The following is an 8,137-nucleotide window of genomic DNA, read 5'->3' as shown; positions in this document are numbered from 1 at the left end:
CCAGTGCCTCCCAATACATCCCAGTTCCGTCCCATTACATCCCAGTACATCCCAGTTCCCTCCCAGTACATCCCAGTTCCCTCCCAGTACTGGGAGGGACCTGGGATGTACTGGGAGGCACTACAATGTGCGGGGATGCCCTGTGATGTACTGTGGAGGAACTAGGATGTACAGGCTTGTACTGGGTTGTACCGGGTGGAACTGGCAGGGATTTGGGATGTACCAGGATCTACTGGGATGTACTGGGATGTACTGGGAGGTAACTGTTGTGTACTGGGAGGGAACTGGGAGGGAACTGTGAAGTACTGGGATGTACTTAGAGGGAACTGGGATGTACTGGGAGGGAACTGGGATGTACTTGGTGGAAAGTGTTGGGAATTGGGATTTACTGGGAGGGAACTGGGATGTAGTGGGACATACTGGGAGGGAACTGGGATGTACTGGGGTGTACTGGGAGGGAATTGTTATGTACCGAGGGGGAACTGGGATGTACTGGGAGTGAACTGTGAAGTACTGGGATGTACTTAGAGGGCAGTGGGAGGGAACTTGAATGTAGTGGGAGGGTACTGGGATTTACTTGGAGGAAAGTGGCATGTACTGGGATGTACTGGAATGGAACTGGGAGTGAACTGTGTGTGAACTGTGAGGGAACTGGGATGTACTGTGAGGGAACTGGGATGTACTGTGAGGGAACTGGGATGTACTGGGACGTACTGGGACAGACTGGGAGGGATCTGGGATGTACTGGGAGGGATCTGGGATGTACTGGGAGGCACTACAATGTGCGGGGATGCCCTGGGATGTACCGTGGAGGAACTAGGATGTACAGGCTTGTACTGGGTTGTACCGGGTGGAACTGGCAGGGATTTGGGATGTACCAGGATGTACTGGGATGTACTGGGAGGTAACTGTTATGTACTGGGAAGGAACTGGGAGGGAACTGGGATGTACTGGGATGGAACTGGGATGTACTGGGAGTGAACTGGTATGTAGTAGGATGTACTGGGTGGGAACTGGGATGTACCAGGATGTACTGGGATGTACTGGGAGGGAACTGGTATGTACTGGGAGGGAACTGGGATGTAGTGGGAGGGAACTGGGAGGGAACTGGGATTTACTGGGAGGGAACTGGGATGTACTGGAACATACTGGGAGGGAACTGGGATGTACTGGGAGGGAACTGGGACGTACTGTGAGGACACTGGGATGTACTGGTATGTACTGGGAGGGAAGTGTTATGTACTGAGGGGAACTGGGACGTACTGGGATGTGCTGGGAGGGAACTGTGAAGTACTGGGGTGTACTTAGCAGGAACTGGGAGGGAACTGGGATGTAGTGTGATGTACTGGGAGGGAACTGGCATGTACTGGGATGTACTGGAATGGAACTGGGAGTGAACTGTGTGTGAACTGTGAGGGAACTGGGATGTACTGGGAGGGAACTGGCATGTACTGGGATGTACTGGAATGGAACTGGGAGTGAACTGTGTGTGAACTGTGAGGGAACTGAGATGTACTGGAGGGAACTGGGATGTACTGGGATATACTGGAGGGAACTGGAATGGACTAAGAGGGAACTGGGACGTACTGGGAGGGAACTAGGACGCATTGGTAGGGAACTGGGACGGAACTGGGATGTACTGGGACGTACTGGGAGGGAACTGGGACGTACTGGGAGGTAACTGTTGTGTACTGGGAGTGAACTGGGAGGGAACTGGTATGTAGTAGGATGTACTGTGAGGGAACTGGGATGTACTGGGACGGAGTGGGAGGGAACTGGGATGTACTGGGATGGAACTTTGAAGTACTGGGATGTACTTAGAGGAAACTGGGAGGCAACTGGCATGTACTGGGATGTACTGGAATGGAACTGGGAGTGAACTGTGTGTGAACTGTGAGGGAACTGGGATGTACTGGGAGGGAACTGGGACGGACTGGGAGGGAACTGGGACGGACTGGGAGGGAAATGGGATGTACTGGGCTGCACTGGTAGGGAACTGGGATGTACTGGGAGGAAACTGGAATGTCCCAGTTGACACCCACTTCCCTCCCAGTGCCTCCCACTATATTCCAGTTTCCACCCAGTATATCCCAGTTTCCTCCCAGTACATCCCAGTAAATTCCAATTTGCTCCCAGTACATCCCAGTACATCGCAGTACATTCCAGTTCCGTTCCTGTACATCCCAATACATCCCCGTTCCATGCCAGTACATCCCAGTTCCCTACCAGTTCATCCCCGTACATCCCAATTCCCTCCCGGTTCACTACCACTTCTTTCCCAGTTCCGTCCCATTACATCCCAGTTCCGTCCCATTACATCCCAGTACATCCCAGTTCCCTCCCAGTACGTCCCAGGTCCCTCCCAGTACATCCCAGGTCCCTCCCATTACTGGGAGGGAACTGGGATGTACTGGGAGGCACTACAATGTGCGGGGATGCCCTGGGATGTACCGTGGACGAACTAGGATGTACAGGCTTGTACTGGGTTGTACCGGGTGGAACTGGCAGGGATTTGGGATGTACCAGGATCTACTGGGATGTACTGGGATGTACTGGGAGGTAACTGTTATGTACTGGGAAGGAACTGGGAGGGAACTGGGATGTACTGGTAGGGAACTGGGATGTACTGGGAGGGAACTGGGACGTAGTGTGAGGACACTGGGATGTACTGTTATGTACTGGGAGGGAAGTGTTATGTACTGAGGGGAACTGGGACGTACTGGGATGTGCTGGGAGGGAACGTGAAGTACTGGGATGTACTTAGAGGGAACTGGGATGTACTGGGAGGGAACTGTGAAGTACTGGGATGTACTGGGATGGAAGTGGGATGGAACTGGGATGGAACTGGGAGGGAACTGGTATGTAGTAGGATGTACTGGGTGGGAACTGGGATGTACCAGGATGTACTGGGATGTACTGGGAGGGAACTGGTATGTACTGGGAGGGAACTGGGATGTAGTGGGATGTACTGGGAGGGAACTGGGATGTACTGTGAGGGAACTGGGATGTACTGGGACATACTGGGAGGGAACTGGGATGTACTGGGAGGGAATCGGGATGTAATGGGAGGGAACTGGGATGTATTGGGAGGGAAGTGTTATGTACCAAGGGGGAACTGGGACGTACTGGGATGTAGTGGGAGTGAACTGTGAAGTACTGGGATGTACTGTGAGGGAACTGGGATGTACTGGGAGGGAACTTTGAAGTACTGGGATGTACTTAGAGGAAACTGGGAGGCAACTGGCATGTACTGGGATGTACTGGAATGGAACTGGGAGTGAACTGTGTGTGAACTGGGAGGGAACTGGGATGTACTGTGAGGGAACTGGGATGTACTGGGACGGACTGGGAAGGAACTGGGACGGACTGGGAGGGATCTGGGATGTACTGGGCTGCACTGGTAGGGAACTGGGATGTACTGGGAGGGAACTGGGATGTACTGGGCGTCGCTGGGAGGGAGCTGGGATGTACTGGGATCCATACTGTGTGGCATGTTGGTCATTACTGGGACGCACTGGTCTATACGCGCGGGCTGATGCCTGACCCCTCTGGCCCCACCCACCTTTGCGACAGGCCCCGCCCCCTGGCGAGGGTCTGGTGGGGTGGGGCCGTGCTCGTGTGCTCCCCAGCATCCCCAGTTAGCAACAGGTCCCACCCCCTGGTGACAGCCTGGGGGTGTTGCTGGTGCTGCCTGGCCCCACCCTCCATAGCAACAGGCCCTGCCCTTGGTGATGGCTCCAGGGGCATTGCCAGCGTCCCTTTGGACACACCCCCTTAGTGACAGGCCCCACCCCCCGGCAACGGCCCGGGGGGCGGTGCCGGCTCTCTCCCCTTAGCGACAGGCCCCACCCCCCGGCAACGGCCCGGGGGGCGGTGCCGGCTCTCTCCCCTTAGCGACAGGCCCCGCCCCCCGGCAACAGCCCGAGCCTGTGTTTGCTCCGCTCGGGGGGCTCGGTTTGGGTGTTTTCTCTCCCCCCTCCCTCCCGTGCCGGGAACTCCAGGCGGCTCTCGTACGGCTCCCGGGGCCTTCACCCCCCGGGGGGCTCGGCCCGCCCCTTTCGCGGGGCGCTGTGGGAAGGGCGGGGGCGGGGCCCGGGGGTGGAAGAGCCCCGGCTCTGGCCCTGGGCTTCTCTGGCGTCGGTGCTCCCGTGTTCCCTCGGGCGGTCGCAGCTTTGGGGCTGTCTCAGCCCCCCGGGCAGGCGTGCTCTGGCGTTTAGAGAAGCGGAGGCGTTGCCTGAGGTAAGGATTCCAGAGCTTGGCACTCTTTGGCGGCATCTGTACTAGAAAGGTCCCTTGTGGCCTGCTTTGCTTTTTTTCTCCCAGGATGCTGTTTTGGGCGCTGAGGGGGCGGTGAGACGGGTTAGTGGTATGGTGTTCTGTTTGGGGTTTGGTTTTTGCTTTGCTGTTTTTTTTCCCCTCGTGAGATCATTTTATTGTGCTGCTGCAATTCCTGTCTTTACTGAACCCGGAACCTTGGGGGTTTTCACTAGTTGTGCCGTTCACTGTTTCAGGTGTTGCCTTGGCCTCTCAACAGCCGTGGCACAACCTGCAGCGATGCTGCCTCTCCAGGCCCCCGCAGGCCCCGCTTTCTTGTCCAGCCAGGCGGGAAAGCGTGGTTGTTGCAGAAACAGCTACGCCCTGCGACTCCTCCTCAGGTTGTTGGCTCGGCCCCAACAGCGTACAGGCTGCTGAGGTCACCGCCTCCGCGCGGGACGCAGGCGGCCCGGAGAGCTTTACCCCGCGCCATTTCCGTCCCCTCTGGGCAGCAGCGGAGCTGCCGCCGCTTCAGGCGGCCGCTTTCTCGAGGGCGAGGAGCTGGGATGACAACGGGCCGCTGCAGACTCGGGTCAGGGTAAGAGGCTGTTCCCTGGGGAGCCGGCGCAGGGGGAGCGGAGGTACGCACGGGCACTTGTCGGTGCCCCTGGCCGGTAAAGGGAAGGTTAAATTGTTAGAGTGCAAATAAATACATATTATTTAGGGAGGAGTCGTGACTAAATTTAATCACACCTATTACTGAACAAACCAGGCAGTCATTATTCCTAATCTGTAGTTAAAAAAAATAAAGGCAGTCCTTTTTTATACCATAAATAGAGTTGCGAGTCATTAATAGCTCAATCTAAATACAGCCGTTACTAAATCAACTGCAGGCATTAATGACTCCTGATCAGAAACAAAATAAGGAAATTTTCGAATCTAGAATGAAAATCGACCCGGAAAGCTAAATTGGGAGCGGGTAGTACTGAAATTGTAACAGGGCTGTTAGAAAGTTCAGAGGCAGCGACAGCTCCTGCTTCCAACCCAAGCAGTAAACGAAGCTTTAGGTTCTTAAATGAAGAGAAATAAAGGTGAGCTGTTAAACAGTGGCTGGGGTCAAGCGTAGCTATTAAGAAAATTTGCAGGTACGGGTGATTCCTGAGCAGAACTAACAATTCCAGAAGATTTAGATTTAAAAACTACAGAGCTAATGGAGTGCCACAACCGCCCGGATGTAACTGCAGCCGCTTTGGGGGAATGCCCCAGCCCCCCCAGCCACCGCTATTAATTACTGCCAAGGAGAGCGAAAGTGAAAGTAGAAGCAGTGCAGGTGAAGTGTGAGCAGTACGCTTTTTCCTAAGTCATCTCTTCGTGTCAGGAGAGGAAAGAAAATGGAAAGAAGATGTTTGCAGGGGGTCTGTGCTGGGTTACCTGCGCGTCTCTTCCGTGCGTCCTTGAGGAGACATTTAGCTCCTGTTGGGTGCTCGCAGGTGGAGACAGGGCGAGCTGGAGGCAGGATCGGTGCCGGCACTGATAAAGGGATGGGCAACGAGCGGAGAGAAGAGGGGGCAAGGGCTGAAAAAGGGTCACCGGTTCTGCAGGGAAGGCAGCGGGATGTGACTCGGCAACCGCTCTGACGAGCGCAGGGTCATTCGCTGCGATGAAGTCAGGGTCTGCGGCTGGCCCGGAGAGGCAGCAGAAATCCCAAACTCTTTGCAGGGGTACCGGCCAGATTAGGGCAACACCTGAACAGTAAAACCATTTAGGGGAAGCAGAGCTGGGCTGCACCGCGTGGCCAACCTCCCTCTTCTCCGTGAGTCCCAAAGGGGCAGCTCCAAGAATGTGCTGAGAATTCATCCCTTGCGCTAAAAATGAGACGCAAGTAGCACCCACCCGTGAATTTTATTTTCTCTCTCGCTCTGCGGCTCCTGCCTGCTTGTCTCTCCTCAGTGCTCACCTGCACCTGTGCTCGGATGGGGCAGCTGAGGGAAGGTGCTGCCATCTCCCCAGCCCCGGCGGACCGCCCCTCAGCTGTGTCCTCTGTCAGGGAGCGTCGTCATCTCTCCTGCCTCCCAGAGCGTGTCCTGTAGTGGCAGACGCGCGGGCTTTTCCCTGCACGCGCATACAGGAAGGGAAGGGAAGGGAAGGGAAGCACAGTGAGAGCTGGGCTTGTCAAAGAGTAATGGGGGTGGTGGGAAGCGTAGCTAGAACCGGAGAGCTACAGCGCAAAAGCGAAGCGGACGGGACACAAAAGTAAAATGGTGCACAGGAATGCTGAGGAGAGAACTCCCGCAGCACACAGGAAATCAGTGTCAGAATCTATTGTCTTCTGACTGCCAAATTAAAAATAATGGCACGCTTTGCAACGCTAAGCTCGCTCTAATCGTCTGAACTGTTTCTTTCCAACCCCCACCGCCCCCAGCACACCGCTCAGCCTCCTCAGCCTGAAATGCCTTGTTTTCCTTCTTTTTTTTTTTTTTTTATGACAGGGCAACTTCTGTTCCCGAGGTGGTGCCTACGGTACAGCTATCTCTTCGAAGACAGTTTGGTTTAGGTCAGAGAATGTTGAGCCTGGACTGAATCAGCCTCTGTTTCTATTTCTGGAAATCGTCGGTCCTGTGCATCAAGCCCGGAAAAAAGGAAATATGAACCAAAGGACGTGGGGCCTGCAGGGGTAGGAAAATATTTGAGAAGAGGTTCAGTGGGGAAATGACTCTTTGTCTGTGGGGCGTCCAGGCAAGCAACCCAGCTGCTAGAAAGCGGCGCTGTCCCCAGGATGGCCTCGGCGGTCCCGTTGGAGTCGGGGCAACAAGGACAAGGCAGGGTGAAGCATCTGGCCTGCCGCGTGGAACGTGACTGTACAAAGCACGTGTGATGCACTGCAAGTTTACTTGTTTAAACTGTGAGTTAAAGAAGGTGTGCGGTTGCTTTGTAAACAGCCGACGCTCTAAAGCTACACCCATCTAATTGCTAGCTGTATTAAATCTATCGTATTGCTGTTTCTGCATTAAAAAATAAAAAAGTAACAAACCAACACACCTATGTAAGCACTTCTAAGTACAATGGAAAACCACTGTTTAACGCGTGGCATGTGTGGGTTGTTTTTTTGGGGTGGGAGGGTGGGGTGTATGACAAAAACCTGCGAGAGACACACGCACATACGCACATGTCATGTTTAGCGCTCACCTAAACCCAAAAAAGAAAATCCACTCTTTATTTTGCAGCATTAGCATTAGCTTCCAGCGCACAGCCTGAGCGCACACCTCTGCTCTCACCGTCTGCTCCCTCTTCAACCGTGTGTGGCTGTCATCAGCTTGCACAGGCTTTGCTCATGCAAGTTTCTGCGACAGCTTACGAGAAGGCAGGGAAACCAACCCAGCAAGACGCGTAGTGCCTTCCTCTATGGGCTCCGTCCAGCCTTTGTTAAAATGAGCAGAAAAGAAATCTGCTGCTGCCTTTACCCTGACTGACTCTTACAGAGAGCATCTGACTTGACCCGCAGCAAAGCGATGCCCCAGGCAGCAGCACGTATTGGCGCGGACCGCGGTTTCACCCACCTGTTTTACTGCGCCGGTCCTTTCCCACGGCCGATGCCGCAGATGTGGCGCGCCCCACCCCCAAACCTCTTTACGAGGGTTCCCTGGGCTCTGCAAGTCGCCTGCTGGACGTGTTGCTGATTCAGGCACGGGCAAAGTCAGCTTCTTCGCTGGCCTCGGGCCAGGGCAGCCACGTACTCGAGGGAAACTCAGAATATCTCCAGCGAGATCTCACCGGGAGGCTGGGACCTCGTCAGTAGGGGAGAAAGCCAAGCGACTGACACTGAAAGGGAGCTCTTTGCTAGGCTGTAGATCGTAAAGTTAACAAAGAAAACAAACCTGCCTTT

The 8,137-nt window shown here is 54.7% G+C and overlaps 1 long non-coding RNA gene across 2 annotated transcripts; it reads left to right on the top strand.

Moving 5' to 3' along the window:
- Positions 1-3,428: 3,428 nt before the first annotated feature.
- On the top strand, positions 3,429-7,339 carry LOC142049583 (uncharacterized). Of its 2 annotated transcripts, none has more exons than XR_012657763.1 (2): positions 3,429-4,239; positions 6,744-7,339. It is a non-coding gene; the product is annotated as an uncharacterized LOC142049583 (long non-coding RNA). The 2 variants fall into 2 exon arrangements; XR_012657764.1 differs by lacking the exon at positions 3,429-4,239 and adding an exon at positions 4,581-4,895.
- Positions 7,340-8,137: the final 798 nt, after the last annotated feature.

The sequence above is a fragment of the Phalacrocorax aristotelis genome, chromosome W (assembly GCF_949628215.1).
Source record: "Phalacrocorax aristotelis chromosome W, bGulAri2.1, whole genome shotgun sequence".
Taxonomy (NCBI): Eukaryota; Metazoa; Chordata; class Aves; order Suliformes; family Phalacrocoracidae; genus Phalacrocorax; species Phalacrocorax aristotelis.
This window is presented reverse-complemented; position numbering and strand designations above follow the sequence as displayed.